The 17,472-nt window shown below is 41.7% G+C and overlaps 1 protein-coding gene across 3 annotated transcripts in view; it reads left to right on the plus strand.

Annotated features, from left to right (window-relative positions):
* The first annotated feature begins 15,219 nt into the window (after positions 1–15,219).
* Positions 15,220–17,472, plus strand: part of lingo2 (leucine rich repeat and Ig domain containing 2) — a 164,721-nt gene continuing 162,468 nt past the window's right edge. For 2 of the 3 annotated variants that reach the window (XM_044040790.1, XM_044040792.1), the window contains exon 1: positions 15,220–15,641. The gene's annotated coding sequence lies outside the window, so the exon portion shown is untranslated. The remainder of the gene's footprint in view (positions 15,642–17,472) is intronic. The other variant, XM_044040791.1, reaches the window with a different exon arrangement.

Raw genomic sequence — 17,472 nt, forward strand, 5'->3', positions numbered from 1 at the left:
TTCCTGTCTTTGTGTTATATTCCTGTCTTTGTATATATATATATATATATATATATATATATATATATATATATATATGTATATATATGTATATATGTATATATATATATATATATATATATATATATATACATATATATATATATATGTATATATATATAAAGAATAGTTCAGCAGCCATGCGTCAGTGTAACAAATCCATGTGTGACAGTGCAGAGAAACTTGCAGTGTTTTTAAATCCTTTAAAATCATTGTTTTACTTTAGATTTGACAGGATTTGAAGCGAGTAGACTGTCTCTAAAGAAAAGTATTATTCCAATGCTCGCTCATATTAACATTTCTACATGTAATAGTAGAGGATCAATGTGTGTCTAACAGGGTCACTCATGAGTAACCCGCAGGCAATTAGCAACCCCACTCCCTGAGTTCCCCTCAGGCTGTCTTCCAGCTCATTGTCTTAGTTTTCCTTACGGCGCTCATTAGTACTGTTTGCAGTAGTTAAAAGGCAAAAAAAAAATTAATGTGTGCTACTTTTTTAGGCATCAAATGACATGATTAGCAAATAGCAGGTGAGCAGACCAGCCAATTTAACAAAATATCCTTCCAGGAGATAAGATATGAGCAAATATTGGATTTAAATTGGCCAGGTGACTGCACCCCCTATAGGGACGCCAGCGTTGCTCCCTACCTGCTGATTGTGTGATTACTTTTTTTTTTGCCAAATCAAATTCGCCGTATGAAATTTGAGACGCGATCCAGACGTTTTACTCCGATTTTTGTCGCCCTCCGCCTCGTCTCCGCCTGCTGCCTCGGACGCTTATCCTCAACCATCGCCTGGAGCTGACCGCCACCACCATCACCCACATCCTGTTGCACTATTCTCTCGTTCATCGTTTGTTAATAAACCATCAAAAGTGCGAACGCCTCCTCGCCTGCCTACTCTCACAGATTTGGTTCAACTGTGATTGTGTGAGTCAATGAAAGCACGGTATCATCCCACTGAACACAGATTTAGGATTTACAAGATTTAGCCCAGTGCCTTGACCCTAACCTGGATTAGGCTGTAGTAAATGTGTTGTTAATTCTAATTTAATTATTTTGATGGTAATACATATACATTGAGTTCTCTAGAACCATGGTTCTCAAACTGTGGTACATGTACCACGAGGGGTATGTGAACTTTCGCTGGTGGAAAGTGGAGCTTTTGAGTAGAAAACGAAACAAATAACAAAAACCACTATTTAAATTTGCATGTCAAGACCCATCCTTTATTTAAATGAATGAATACTGAGTACTATGATATGATATAAAAGTAACTTTGCATCTTCACTGTTCTCTATGAGCAGTGACTGAGAGGGGGGCGGGGTGAATTTGTTATTCTATCACTTCAGCAAATATTTGAGCTATTAAAAACAGAACAGACGTTGCATGCTATACTTCTTATGATTTATTATTTATCAACACAAAAAAAAAGAAAGAAAACATGCTTTTAAGTTTATCTCTCCGCAATGAAGACGACGGATCATGTTGACGGAGCCGTCAGCCTTGCGAGTCCTCACTCTCGTACGGATCCAAACAAAAGCAGTCTTTGTCTAATCACTACATTCGAGCACTAATACAATTCAAACACGGGCTGAAGGTGACCCTGACTCAAATGCATTATTATTTTTTTTCCTCCCCGTCTCTTCGCAGAGTGGCAAAGCACATTCTGTATTCAAGCAAACACTGACACATTTAATATGAAACACTTTCACAGCCACTTTTTCTTATCGACCACTTCCCGACGTGGCAGGTTGGCAGTTATTAAGCCATAATAAATAATAGCGGGGGTCTCCTGTAGGCCGTCCTGAGTGCCACCGGTGATGAGAATGGAGTGGCAATGAGAATGCATGTGGGGAAATAATGCACCATTTAAAGTAAACATCTCCATTATACCATTTGTCTTTTCTTTTCCTTTTTTTTGTGATGAGGTTTGCTGCAGTTTGCCTCACCAGAAGGAAACGCACGGAGCGTCTACACACCCTGAGATCTGCACTTGACTGCCACATACGTTTTATTATTCACTGACTCCCGTTGATAGATGCGGCTGGGTGACAGCTACGAGGTTTGTTGCTCGATCATTGCGTGGGGGCCGAGCTAAACCTGGACCAAAGCCTGGATCGGAAAAAAAAAAACTTCAAGCAGTGCATTTGAAGCAGCAAATGTTTGACGCTCTAATTGGTGAAAATCAAAGTCACTCACTGTGTGCGCGCCACGTGAAAAAGCAACATGGCTTCTCATAATTCATGTAGCTGCTCAGACTAAATGAAAGATTGTACACATGTGTATATGCTGTTAATCCCAGTGTCTGTGGACTTCCATGTTGCAAGGTAAGACGTTGACCAGTCTTTATTCCGTAAATATCAGCACACCCTCGCGCCGTCGTGGCTCATTCGGTTCACATTCTCTAATGTGACTGAATGACATTGCATTTTAAAGCCGTTCATTTTTCTCCACTGTAAAGTAATCTCTCTCCGTCTGTGTGGCCCTTTACTTGTTTTTGTGGCGAAGCATTCATGTGGCACATTTCTGACATTAAGCCCCTCATAAATCTCTCTGTCACAAAGACCAACTCTGCATTTCTATGACTTTTATTATTCCGTGCAAACGTGCCGACGTAAATGAAACCGGTTCCAAATCTGCAGCGGCACATAAAGATTCTGCTCACAGCGAGTCCAATGCAAGCTTGTTAAGGTTATGACAATGGGCTATTGATTACTATTGTTATTCCGCGATGATGTTGTTGATTACACCTCGAGCTCCATCGTGACTAATGTACAGCACATGTCAGCCGAAGGCACAAGTGGAAATTAGTACGCTGAAGGAGATGGAGACGTTTGATGAAAGCGCGGCAGTTGTGAAGCTGCTGGACTCTCTTATCACCGATGAGACACTGAGCTTCAATGGAAAGCAGTCCCTGTTTTTTTTTTTTTTGAGCACAAAGCAAACTGGTACAAGAAGCAGACTACGACAGTGACACTACTGTATTTCGTGCGTGCCAAACGATGGTTGTTGCCAAGGTACAAAGCACCAAAAGAGAAAAAAAAACAAAAGACACACTATGATATGGTCTCATGTTCCAAAGATAAGTGACATACTGAGGAAAAAGTATGAAGGTTTCAGTGATTTTCTTTAACTGAAAGCCTCTGGATATTGAAAAGGAAGAGGATATCATTTGGTTTTGGGCGTTCAGAACAAGAACATGATTAATGATAATCACTATAGTTTTTAGTCAATAAGATGTGTAATGAGCTAAAGATAAAACTGAGGCCATTTTGCTGTTATTTTATTAGATGCCTTTGATTTTAAAACATTTCTTTGCTGATGTGTCACTTGTAGTGCATGTACAGTAAAGTCTAACAATTTAACATATGTAATTAGAAAACTTAACAAACACAAACAATTGTTTTAAGGCAAGTCGTTTGGTGGTTAACTGAAATGGCTTTAAATGTATCACATTTAAATTAACAAACATTTGCAACCTAATCAGCTCACCGGCTGCTTCGTCCTTGTTTGAACACATAGTGGTTTTGGATCCTCAGTTGTTGTCAGCTCTCAGTCTCTGCAGTGAATGTGTGAGCGTGTGACTCCAAGACCAGGTGATGAGCAGATCCCCCTCAGCTGGTGCACTCAGGCTGGAAGGGGTGTGGCCCACAGTGGCCCTCGACACAAATGATCACATGACTGAGTGAAAGATCATTTCGACTGTAAGAGAAAAGCATTCTACGATCATTTCTGAGCCCTTAACAATCGACGCTGGACGGTCAGATCTGGACGAATCAATTATTTGGTACCACGACACTGTGAAGCACCGCTGAGATGATAACAACACGGTCCACACATCAAGATTCAATGAAGAAAACTGTGCAAACTAAATGCACATGGAATAACCTGAGAGGTGTCGGGCAACAGTCGCACCAAATGACGTTTAAATGCTGGATTAAGATCACATGAAACTGATAATTGTGTAGTCATTTCCCTCACTCCTCGCAGTAGCTCGTTATGACATGCAAATGATTAAACACCTCTTTCTTTTAATTTTACCAAATAATGTGACAGTAATGAGTCCGTGTGACATATTTATTTATTTATTTGTTCACTTTTCATTTTATTTCCAAATGAACAGAATGTGAACTAACACAATGGAGCGTCTCCTGTAACCTGTGCCTGTATGGGGTCATTTGATATTTATTATATATATTATTGTTGTTGTTATTATTATTATTGTTTACATTTTGAAGGGATAGTTCAGGTTTTATCATGTACTGACACATAATCAACACTGACCTCGTCTGACCTTGCCTTTTTGTCTTCTTTCGGCTGGATCCTGTAGTTTGTAAACATGTGACGCGGCTCATTGTGGTGACGTTCAGCACCACAAGACACTGAGCAGCTCCTCAGCACGTTCGCCGAGCGCTGTCCATGGTCCTGAACACTTTCCTTTCTGTGATTGTTGAGTTTTCTCAAACCACAGCAAATACACATGGATTGGGATAATCATCAATTTAAATAGTCAATATCCTTTAAATTCCTCCTAAACGAGTGTCAGTACTTCTTCTTCTTCTTCTAATAATAATATCTGGCAGGCTGTACACTAAGAGGTGCAGCGCTGTCCTCCACAGTCTGAAGCTTTCAGTCCACAGTTGACAGCGACATTAACATACATACATAGTAATTATGGTCTGCAACGATTAGATCACTCTGATCTTTTGATTTTGTCACTGCGTCACGACACGTTGAATTGCTGACATCAATAAAAGTTATAACACGTCAAACTCAGAATTCACTTTTTTATTCTTGCTTTTGATTAAATGTCTGTCTTTTTTTTGTTTTTTATTATTATTATTATTATTATTATTATTATTATTATCTTCTTCTAATAATAATAATAATCATTTCTGACAGACTGTGATGCTCCCTACACAGTTCACAGCTCTCAATCTGCAGTTCATCACTTCTTTATCTAAGTTCTACTCACCAAGATAGTGCATTTATTCAGTGAAGAATGAGACACTCATTACTTAATTTCATTTTTCCACATAAAAGAAAGAAAAAAGAAATAGCTCAGTGAGTCACGCAATCGCTAATGAACCTAGAAGTGAAAGTACTGTAGGTGATAGTCCTACTTCTATTCATAAAGTGACTTTGCTATGACAATTTTGAGGTGAATTAATGCATATTCCTAATGTGCTATACATATTAAATGGCAGAAATCAGAGCGGGTTATTGCAGTTAATGTGTGCCTGTGAGCAGACAGCAGGGAGTTATGAAGGACAGGACAGTCTTCGGGGCTTACTTGTCCATTCACTTGTAATTTTACATGTTTAATCCTTAATGACCACCACATTATATTCCTTCCATTATCTTCGCCGCTTCGTCTTGATTAAAGAAACATACGACATCAAAGCACCGAGAGCTTCGGCATACAGTTATCCAGCCATTGTTGACAGCCTTACACAGCACTTCAGGCATCATTTTCCCTACACAAGAGAGGAGGACGTCCTCTTTCAAGGTTTCAGAGATAATTATACATTATTATACAGTACGGCAGGGAGCTGGGTGGGATCCAACCACTTCCAGGTGGTTAATACTGCGGGTCACAGTGGGGTCATGTTGACTGAGGGCCAAGGCAAATCAAGCTGGCTGACTTTTAAATACTACAATATTTGAATATTCACACGGCACACAGTGCAACCGGTGGCTGATGGATTTAAATGTAGTGTTGACGTGCAGCACGAGGAGAGCTGGTGTCTTTAAATGCTTACAGTAGCACACATCAGGGACATGTGGTAAATGAAAGGAAACGGTATCATATTCCCAAAAAGATCTGTTCATAATTCATTCATTCATAAAAAACTATTCATTAAAATCATGTTTTTCTTCTTCCTGAATTGTGAACTCTTCTGATGATATCTCAGTTTCATTGTGGGTAATCACAAATGACAACACAGTGTTATATGGCTCCTATATCACTCCTGCACACCTTGAAGTCACATTTTTCTGCCGACACATACTCATTTTTACCTTCGCCTACAGAATACAGAGATACACGGGAATCTAATTTGTGAGTATATGATATGGAATATGTGATATTGTTCAATATATTTGACGTTTTTATTGTATTTAGTGATATTATGTGCCGTTTATGTAAAGGCATTTACGTCGGTTCACATTTTTGCTCAGTTGCACCAACATAAACCTTACAGTGAAAAACCTTTTTACCATTTTATTTCCATTTCATCTAAGAAAGGTCCATGGTGACCAAAGAGGATCAACAGTGGATGTAAACAAAATAGAAAGGAGAGTGATACACTGCAGTTACACATTATGCCCGATCCTTTAAAAATGACCCACTGCTGCATTATAAAGGAGGTCATTCGCTCCACTTTCACACCTTAATTGTACAATAGGCTGACAGGAAGTGCAGCAGTTGTGTAGAGCTAAATAGACAGTAAATTGTGTATATTTTCAAGCTTGCCACATTGAATCTGATACAAAATCAAATGCCAAAATGACTGTGTGCAAAATTTATTCTTGTCTTTTTTTTTTCTCCCCCCCAGAGCTTGTGACATTTTTGCTTGTCTGAAAAAGTAACGCATCTGCTCGCCTGTCAGTAGAGAAAAGCAAACAAAGAAAACGACCAAGAAAGCACCCCATCAGAGAGGAAAGGTTTCTCACGGCGACTCTGTGTCGACAGGATGTCTAATTAAACACCAATCTCCTCCAACACACATTCCGCTCGTCTTTCTTACGCAAAGGTGTCAGACTCTTCGAGCGCGGACCGCCAAAAATATGAGGTGTCAAGTTATTCTGACCGAGTGTAGATCACCAAAAAATTGTTATGAATTTAATGTATACTCAGGATGTCTAATTAAACGCCAAGTCTCCTCTAACACAACGCACACACTCAACAACAGTGAGGCCAGATGATGCCTAGTAATGGCCACTGTACAGTTCTAGCGCTACTTGCTCACGGTCGCCGGTTTTCAGCAGTGCCGTCGCTAAATACACCAGACTCCTGTGTCAAATATTGAGATTTTAGATATTTCCTTGCTAAATGTTGAAGATTAACAAATGTTTTCAGGGTTTTTGAAGTCTTTTTTAACTGATCTGGAGTTCGGCAGTGTTCGGCTTCGTGCTCATGTGACCCTTCTGGTCGCCGCACATGTTTCAGGATCGGCTCAGCTCACTCGGAGCTACTATCGCTAATGAAAAAGCAAAAAAAACAAACAAAACAGAGTAGAGTCGAGCCGTGCCGAGTGGAAAAGTGCTATCGGGGTGGATCCCAAAAAAAACTGTTTAAGTGAGCAAACATCAAACATCAAACTGGCTTCATTCATAATTTCAACGCTCACAAACCAACCCAACATGGCAGCAGCTGCACTGGGATCTTTTATCTAAGAATTTCCCTGCTGTTGGAGTTCCAAACTTAGTGACTCTAATCACTTGTGAACAGTTCCAAGCAGCCCTCCGACACTACATTATTTGGTCGGAGAGATTCAACTGACTGTTTCTCAGAGTCCTTCAGTCTTTCATGTGTTTGCTGAATTTCCACGTTGAAAAAAAGAATAGAACCCACAGACTTCAAACTCAAATGGAGCTTTTGACACCCTGACCAGACATTGACTGAAGCTATTTGAGACTGAACACAAATACCTCAAATACTATATTAATAATTACTTTAGGTGTCAGACTTCAAGAATCCACATCAGTGTCTTAGATAGAAAGCATTGAATTTAAAAGATAAGAGAGTGAGGGTCTGAAACACACTGAACTTTGGAAGTTGTACTTCAGAATTCACCCGAGTTACCTGAATATTGATTGCGGGATTTGAAAATAATTCTGTTATACCCTGGAGCCAGTTGGCCAGCCTGAAGCTCACCTTTTTCCATTTTCTTTTTCTTGTATTTTTTAGTTTTTTTTACCGGAGCCATGCTGGACTTACAGTAAGTCGTTGCTGAGCTTACATAAAAGTCTAACCTGGAAACCTGAGTAGTTTGACTTTGACAAATGTTGAGTATGGCCATTGGTAGGCGATGGTGAGCGAGTGGACAGAGGGCAGATTGAGAAAGATAAAAAGGTTGTGGGTTTTATTCTCTGGCAAGGCCGTTGAGATTCGAGATAGAAGTATAACTCTGCAGGTTTGAGGTTTTGGATTCAACCATCATCACCGCGTAGTAAAGTCTGAAGTTCAACACCCAAATTAAACACTCTGATCCCGTTGTCTGACCAAATAGATCAAGGGTTAGCGGAGCCATTTGGAAGATCCAGACTTTTATGAACCTCGGTAAATTTTGAACACAAACACCCAAAGTGAACATTCAAATAGAGGAGGAAATAAGAGCCAGTTGTCTAACCAAATAGCCCATGGTGTTAGGAGACAGACTGGGATATTGAACTCACTAAATTTAGGACCCCTCAGGAACGATCAAATTACCCATATTCTCTCGCGTCCTGAGTGTTTCACGGACGTGCTGAAAGGTTGCTATTAACACTGCAGGCAGAAACCCCCACTCTGGAGCCAAAGTTAAATGATTGCATAATCTCGGGTTGGAGCACGGGCTGACTCTGATTAAGATGGTGTTTAAATTACATTATAGTCCGACGCCGCTGAGGACTGGACACTTCATGGCTCAATCTGTGCGTATTGTTGGAGAAGAGGACCATTATTCAGCTCCGTGTACGACACGAACCTGAGCAGGGCTGTGATTCATGGCAGTTATTGTATGTGTCCGCAAAGGCATCTGTGTCTCTTACAATAGTGCTTAAATCTGTATTAAACTGGGTTATTATTCATTTGTAGGTGTCGTGTTTTCATCAGTTTTTATGTCCTCAGTGATCACTTCAATTGTCTCTAGCTTCTTAAGGAAAAATGAAAGTGGATTTTTGGGTAGAGATCGCGCCTTTATTGACAAACTCCCAGCATTCATAAACACCATGAAAACACCATTTATATATAAATCCTTTAACCGTGCAAACCGTTAACTACGATAAGTGACGTTCACAGTGATCCAGCTATAGAACATCCTTGATATGATAATAACTTCTTAATCTGCCAAATGTTCTAAAGCTACTTTATTAAATAGCAAAATCTTCCCGCCTCACACACCCCTGTGTAGATAAAATAACAGATTATTTATGAAAGGTTTTCATTTTTGATCAAGCCCACAGGAATGTCCCCCATATTCAAAGGAGAAGATTTAATTAAGTCAAAAGTTTAATGTCTGCTGGAGTGTTTTCTTCTTCTTCTTCCTCTTCTTTCTCTCGTCATGCTCTTTTGTCTCACCTAATATAATATTCAGCAGTTGACACACATTAATAAAAAGGCAGAAGCCCGAGATAAAGCCGGCCTGAGCTGTGTGAATAATGGTTCCTGTGGTGTGTTTACTCAATCTAGTTAAAATTTTATGTTCAAAGATTGTTTAATTATGAACAAAATAGGATTGGTGATTTTTTTTTGTTCTATTAAACTGACATGAGTTTTTCCACCTTCGATAGATCTCAGATCCAAACCCGACCATGTGTGGGCCATCTCATTCTGGGGCAATGTGTTAATTGCTGCTTTTTACATTTTACTGAGCAAAAAAAAAAAAGAGAAGAAGAAGAAGAAGCACTGATTGCATTTATTCACTGTGGAATATTTAAGAACTGTAATCCATCCCCGCTGCTGTTGTGAAAGTACAGAGATCAGAGGAAAAGTTCTTGAAATTAAAAAGCTAATATCTTGATCTCTTAATATTCCACTGCTCCATAAGCAGTTGTCTGGGTTTGCACTATATATACAGTATATAGTATATCTATATATATATAGATATATATATGTGTTTAATAGCATTTCATGCCGGCTCTGTATTAAATTGTTTCGAGAGTAATTCTTTTTAGCTTTATCTCTTAATTTCAACTGTTTTGTGTGCTGTTTATTAGGATACTCCTAATATCCCCATTTATCTTCCAACTCTGTTAAGAAGGCTGGCGAGGAAAATCAATTGCCTGATACAACGTGGACTGCACTTTCCTATATCCATAGTTTACACACTTTCTATTCCCGTGTCTCCAATCTGTGATAAATGTGCACAGGATGATGGTGTTTGTTTTATGTTTTATTCCTTTCTGCAGCATCGTTTTCTCCCTTCTTCTACATGTATGATTGACCCTGACCTCAATGTCAACGTTTGGTCCAACACACATTACGCGCTTAAGGTCAGGATTTCCTACCATGGGGTTTTCCTCTGATTCAATTAGACTGGATATTCACTGCAGTCTAATTTATCACATTTTTATCCCATTATGGGTCAGGGATAACACTTCTGGAACGCAGAAATATGCTACTTGTCTTTCTGGTCTTTTTTTTTTGCCTCTAATGAGACTTAATGAGAAACTCCTCCTCACACACCCTCGCTCACTCTCCCACAATTCAACACCCAATTAGCTCTCCCTCAACTTGTCAGAGTTTCAATTCCACTGTTGATCAATGGAGTGGAGACCGGCCATTTCATTCACCTCGAGGCTAAGTGTGTCAGACAACATTCTGTAGGAACCCCGAGCTTTTAAAGATACCAAACGCCAAATGAGGTAACTGCTTAACAAATTGCAAGAACAGATATTTAAAACCACTCATGTTTTGCTGTTAAGGTATGAGGAGGATCAATACATGCGATCTTATGGCTCACTACCTTTCCAAGAGCCATATTCTCAAAACTTTAATTAATTTATTTATTAGCAGACATCAGGAAATCCCGCTCCTAGTGACTATATCATCCATTTGCTATGACGTACCTACACATTTTACCTTATGTGTGATTGTCAGAAGAAATAATCCACTCTTACTGCGTACACACGCCTGTCACGTACATAACACATGCACGAAATCATCCTGAAATATGTGTCTTTACGGCCGATAATGTGCTATAATGCCAAAACACCGCTGACCGATAATCAATTGTGCACCTGAGAGCATTGTGCGCTGAAGATAGATGCCCTGTGTCGGCAGTCTTTATATTATTTGGAAATGAAACCTCTTTGGAGCGTCATCCATCATCTCGCGGTCAAATCAAAACGCACCTTCCCGACAGCAGGCATAAATATGTTCCCTAATTGCTGTGGCGAGTTACTCCGATAACGTCCGCGACAACGCGGTGAAACTAAAACGACACCAGAGACAGAGATTCTTTCATCTACTCTTGGCATCTTTAATCGCCGCCGCCGTGTTATCAATGTGAGCAATTAAGGAGCGACAGCGGCATTTGTTCATGATAGCATTTTTAATAGGGCATTCTGAGAGATGCTGCAGAATCGCTGCGTGACATGTGTGTCCAGACTGTGGACAGTTGGTTACACACTGAGGAGATTCAGGAAGAGCCACGCTGACGCCTTAGCCAGAGGGTCTGTCCACAAGCTGCAGGAGAGAGACGGACAGAATCTTAGTGGACACATTTTGAATGTGGAGTGACTTCGCTGTCCGTGCTCTACTTAACAAAAAAGAGCGTATTTATTTATTTATTTGAAGTTCTTTTTGCAGAATGAAGCGGACATCAGCTAACCCAGCGTGCGTGCGCCTCCATGTTATAATGTGGAGACATTTGGCGCCGTGCGTTTTTCACCTCGCTGCCGTCTCCACGTTTCTGACACTTCCGCCTGGCAGACAGATCTCCTCATGTCAAGTTGGCCTATGGGTGGAATATTATTTCTTGACTTGTGAATGATGAGCTGTTTGCAGCAGCTTTGGTGATTTATACAATGTTTTTGTTTTATATATTAATCACTATCTTTTTTTTTAATTTATGAATTAGGGACAAGGACAAGCTTATTCATAAGTGTATTAGTGTAGCTTGGTTTTATGTTGTTCAGAGATGTGTGATATCATGGAAATTGGAACAATCAGCAGCAGCAGCAGCAGCAGCAGCGGTTTTGAGTTTGAGATTTGTTGGAGAATTTAACTTTAGGCTGCTTTTAATGACTCTCATCCACTGACTTGCACTATTTCACTTTTGCATAGACGGTAAAGAAAAAGAGGTCAGTGGTGTTTGAGATGTTTCTGGGTATGAAATACAGTGACATGGACATGAAATCCTAATTGTGCAACCCTCGTCTAAGGACAGACAAATAGAGCTACTAAGAGTTTGGACCCACAGCTCAATAATGTTAATTTGGCTCTTACACTCACATTTTAAACATAAGCACTACCTCTAATGATGCAGCCAAGGGTGTTGCACAAAAACATTCAGGGCAACATAAACGTCTTATGTTAAAAAAGTCAATTTATGATGTTGTAGTCGAGGTAAAGTAGAGAATAATTTGCGTTCGGCAGCAAAACAGTGACAAAAAGCTTTTCTCTGGAGAGTTGACACATAATGACATTAGGGGGAAAAAGGACAGTGGTATAATCTGACTTGTTGGCATGTGACAAGCAGTGATGATGCAGATCATGTGCTGCGGTCGTTGGATGGGCTATGAAACTGTAGGAGGGACAGGCGAGTGAGACAGTTTGTCTGGTTCAAACACACTTAGTTTTCTTTTTCTGGCAGAAAAGCAGGATGACATTGTTGACACAACTCCCCAGGGTGGACATACATGATAGATGGATTACAATCGGCAAGTGACCCTTCCAAAGACACTTTAACATTTGCCTCAGAGCTCTGGTGACAAGGTGTTGATGGGCGTTGATCTCGCCTTGATAGCGTCAAGGTCAACGTCTGCCTTTCTAACCACATGAAAAAAGAATAATCATCTCTGATCAGATGCACAAACTTTTGCAAGCATGAAGTGGGGAAACTTCACCAGTGCACTGGACACTGTGACCGTGGGATGTTGACCACCATCATGGCGCTGCAGTTTTCATACACAGGAAGGAATAAATAATTTGTCCCTCTCGTGCAGCTTCTCCTACGTTTTAGCATGAGACTCCAATTTTCTCCTTTGCCCACAAGAAATGTCATACATGATGTGAGAAGGGAAAGCTCTGTTTTCCTGTGTCTTTTCAAGTGCACTCCTTAAATGCACAGAAATCCATATTTACTGCATATTCAAAGTCATGCTGCTGCTTCATTTCGGTTGCTTTTTTATTAACGACATCATCCTCTTAAAGGCCACATAGACCGGAAGCTCCAATTAACGCTGCGTTTGTGTGTGTATCTGCGTCATGACCTCATTTATGAAACCCTAAAGTTTCAAAACAAGCAGTTCAGCCACTGCTGAGAAAATAGTGTTGTATTGTTTTCCTGGGCTCTGCGAAGCGGATCGGCACTTCCTTAATTTGATGTCGTCATCAGAAATCCTCACCACCGTAGCGCCTCCTGGTGCGGGCACTAGTCCGGGCACATCCAGTTGCGTACATTCAACCGCAGAAGAAGAAGAACTACTCTCGTTGTAGCTGCTGAGATGCAGTGCATCCACCGTGCCAGAGGGGGAGCTGTGTATCTGAGAGCTGGCCTATCTATTACGTCACTTCCAGGTACCTGGCCAATCACAGGACAGTGGGAAAGCTCTCGTTGGCTGGCCAATCACAACACAGTCCACGTTCTGGGGGTGTGGTTTTGGTCTGAAACGGCGCGGCTGACGAGCGCGTCAGTGAGGAGGTATTTTGATCGGCTCGTTTGCAGCGATTAGGAGGTTTTTAACCATGAAAACAAGTTAATATATGTAAGTAGACCTCCATAACTAACATATAAGTGTGATACAAGCATTCTATGTCACCTTTAACCTGTCAATTCCATGCACACACTTGAGTCTCCTATATAGTCTCCTAACACTCTCCTGTGAGTTACACATAGCTAACTGCATGTCTATACCATAAAGCACTTAGGAAATGTGCAACCACATTTGTACACTACCGTTTATGACAGCTATAACCTCAGGGGCATCAGAGTGAGGAAGTAAAGAGAGACATTTGGTGCTACTTGTTAGCCCATGTGTTGTCACTCATTGCCTTTTGTTGCCACCCAAGTGCTCCCTGAAAAACAATTCCCACGATTCCATGCTGCTTCATGAGTGACAGAAGCTAGCGGCAGAAAGGACGCACCGTTGGCACACGTGCTCGTCTGCGTTGAATCGACAGGTGAAGTTGTGACACGGATCAAACTCAGTCATGGTGGGTGTTTGAAATGAAACGAACGATTAGTTAGTCTCGTGATGACAAAGTAAAAACAAACGACATACATGGTTTTCTCAGTGAGGTGAGATACTGCATTTGTTTGGAGGCTTTTCATAATTCTGTTAGGTCTCTAATTGTTATACACAATGTTTGTTGTGCGCCATACCTCAGGTCTAGTAATCACATGTAAGATGATAATACAGTTTTTGGCAATTTCTTTAGGCGGCTAATTATATAATTATACGACTGCTTCTGTGCGTCTCGTCCTTGTTTCCGCGCCGCGTGCTGCTCACTTGCTTGCTATTTTCGTCTTCTTCTCCAGTCACTCTTGACAGATGGCCAGTGCAAACTACTTCATCAACACCCCCAAAAAGCGTGACACGAAAGAGACGCAGCACATAGTAAAATATAGGCATGTTTAACAATCATATCAAGGATGGAGGAAAGGGGGATTAGATTGCATCATCTCTTTTGGCTCAGTGCTCGTTTCCATGCTGCTGCTGCTGCTTCTTTCTTCTGTTTATATATTTAGCTACTGATCAAGCATTATGATTTGTTTTGCTGAGAAACTGCTGAACCTTCCTGTGTGACATGGCTGGGAAAGGCACAGCAGTAATTGTCAAACGCCAGAGCCGGAGAAGTGCATATCTGTGTGTGTACGAGATGGACGGAGAGGAGGAGGGGGGAGAAAATGAAAGGGTGGGGAAGTGCAGTGAGAAGCAGGGAGGGAGCATGAATGAGGGAGGGTGTGAAGGCAAGGGAGAGAGAGAGAGACGCGGAGAGGGGAACAAGCGGTTCGCCTCATTCCGCTGCTTTCTCATCATCCATTCAGAGAGACTTGGTTTTGGAGAGGAAAGAGCCGCAAATTAGACAAGGAAAACGGTGGAATATTCCATTGAAGAGGAAGGATATCGAGGAAAATACTTAGCCTGGCTCTCACCGGCATCCACTGTCACCTTACACAGCTTTCACAAGGGTGGCTGAAAGTTTCCATCTGGGGGGGGGACAGCCTCCCCTGGCAGTGGGGATGAACAGTGGATGTTGAATTTCATTCCAGAAGGCAGGAGGAGAGCTGTGAACACCGGCTGGATTGACTTGCAGTGGAACTGGTCGTGCGCACCAAGTGAGATCACACGGTGCCTCATTTTCTCTTTCTCTTGCTCCGTCTCTCTCTCTCTCTCTCTCACACACACACACACACACACGCATTTTCCAGTAGAACACACAACATCATTTTACTGTGCCAAGGTGGAATATCTGGGGAAGCAGCTGAAAACAATTCCTCCTCAACCAGGGAAGTAGAAGGGGATCCGTTATGAACGGAACCATTGAAGGACATCCTGTTCATGAAAAAGTAAGTTCTAATCAGAGAAGGATTTGAATTCATCTCTGATTCTTTAAGACTCGGAGGAATTTTGCCCTTTTTTTTCTCCCCCATTTTCTTGTGGAGCGACACCGAGCTTCAGACAGCAGCTGATTTTGTGGACTACTGGGTTCTGGATGGTATTTTAAGGTAAGGGCACGTTCACTGGTACTTGTCCATATTTAGCACCTCACAGGTCTATGAATACATGTCGGATTTGGCAGCCGACGAAAAGCTCAGAATGAAAGTGAAGGGTGGGAGACAGACGGAGGGAGGAGGTGTGCGAGTTTTATCCCCGACTGAATTTAGCCAGTTTTTTGTTTTTTTTACAGAAGGAGCGAAGTTGTGATAAATGTCTCATTAACACAAGAACATATCCCAAATTGTTGTTTGAATGGATTTAGAAGGGCTACCCCCCGCTCTGACTGTGTCAGTGTCTATCTGCATACTTGTTCAAGTGCGTTTGGTGGTGGGGGGGGAGGGAGGGAGGGTTTGTCTGTCTGCAAAGCAATACATCTTCTTTGCATCCGTGCTACCTAACAGTTCTCACCAGGAGAGGCTGCCAGTGCAAGCGGCATAATTGTGGGTTGCTGTTTGTGTCGGTCTTTGCAATAATGTGTGCGTGAGTGACTTTTAACGCGTTCTCCGCGTTGTATTCATCACGGAGTCTCTGCTTCTCCAAAGCCTGTGCTGTGCCTTATTTAATTTTGCTTGCAAAACAAATGACTACGTCCGGTAGTGCAATGTCGTCCGACAGTATATGGTTCAGCGTGCGTGTGTATGTCAGTTGTGACAATTCATCTCTTTTTCCACGTCTCCGTGTTCTGTGTACGAGACGTGTTCAGAAAATGAAGACTGACAACCCACAGACAGGAAGTGTGAAGGTACACTGTGTGCGCCGTTGCCCTCTTGATCAATACAAGTGCAAGGCTACCTCACTGGCTGAAATATTCATGATTGCATGAGCATCCTGTGCATCCCTTTAAAATATTTAAAAAAATAAACATCCTGTGTACGGTTTGCCACGGCCCACATGTGGTTTGAACAAATGATGATAATGCCACCTGCTCATGGAAACATGCAAAACAGTGACCATTAAATGCCTTTGCCTCTGGATATAAAAATGTCTCCTCTTGCAGAACATCCACTGGGGGGAAGTGGAGCCTTTATGGGAAGTTGATGACAGCCCCTGTGCATGTGGTGTGTGTCTCCATAGACGGCTCAAATGACCATTTGCTCCTCTAACACACGCGGCGTGATCGCCGTGTACAAATGGACTGTTGAAAATCACATTCGTCGTTCAGCAAACGTTGTATATTTGCTTCCTTTTGAAGGGAATGCAGATCTATCATGTGGCCTCTACCTGCTCTATTCATTCAACATAATGAGCCTCATCTACAGTATTGTGTGGGTGTGTGTGTGTGTGTGCCAAATGTGTGCGTTTGTGTGCACAGATGTGTGGAAGAGTACATAGAAGAGTGAAAGAGAGTTTCTGTGTGGGTGTGTGTATTTGTCCAGAGCTCAGAGATTCATCCCTTTTGATGTTTTATTGAGTGTTAACCATGGTAGGGCTGACGCACTGGCTCTGATGCAGACGAGCGTGGTTAAAGGGAAGTACTAAAGCCCGGCTTTGCTCTCCCTTGTATTTCTCTCCACGCTGTATTAGCAATGCTGTGTCCACCTCGTCAGGCCCGATGTGGTTGAGGTGCAGGTGAGACGGCCTGTTCCTGTGTGTGTGCGCAGCATGGCATCATGGGACGGACATGGGGGGAAACCACCCTCCAGACGTCACGATTATTCAGTGCCGCAGACGACGTGTTCGCGGTGGAAAGGTATAACAGGATGTGACTTTAATGGCAAAATGCTGGGCTTTTGATTTATTGCTGGTGAAAACAGAGTTCTAATCAGTATGCATACACACCGGTGGGCACCTGAAATGTGACACACCTGCTTCCAAGTATCATAAATCATTTGCAGTCAT

This window comes from Solea senegalensis, linkage group LG12 (assembly GCF_019176455.1).
Source record: "Solea senegalensis isolate Sse05_10M linkage group LG12, IFAPA_SoseM_1, whole genome shotgun sequence".
NCBI classification, from domain to species: domain Eukaryota; kingdom Metazoa; phylum Chordata; class Actinopteri; order Pleuronectiformes; family Soleidae; genus Solea; species Solea senegalensis.